This window comes from Odontomachus brunneus, unplaced genomic scaffold (genome assembly GCF_010583005.1).
Source record: "Odontomachus brunneus isolate Ranch 3 - 2012 unplaced genomic scaffold, Obru_v1 Obru_scaffold_074, whole genome shotgun sequence".
Lineage (NCBI taxonomy): Eukaryota > Metazoa > Arthropoda > Insecta > Hymenoptera > Formicidae > Odontomachus > Odontomachus brunneus.
Genome location: NW_022639524.1, coordinates 1414303 through 1414705, shown reverse-complemented (window position 1 = coordinate 1414705; position 403 = coordinate 1414303).

The following is a 403-nucleotide window of genomic DNA, read 5'->3' as shown; positions in this document are numbered from 1 at the left end:
TTACTTGTAATTAATTGTTCTTTTTTGGACCATGTATTTAGCCGGAAATAATGACCGGAGGTAAATTAAACAAAGGTTCGATATGGTATCGTTTGTATTTCGTATGAAGTATCATTAAAAAGGTTTGTGAGTCATCCAGATAATTTTAATTAAATATTAAAAAATTATATATTTGGCCGAAATATCGATCTCAAACACTGCTATGGCACGATCAATGTACTATCTAGTGTAACGTCCGGATCTATTTTAGAACATTAATAATATATTATTATAGACCGGGAGGCCGACTTGTCTGATTTCAGACATCACTAGATATTTTATCCCTATGTTACTAGATGTAAGTACGTGCGCATATGCATATTCGCGAGCGTTAAAACATTATAATTAAAATGCCGAATGCTGC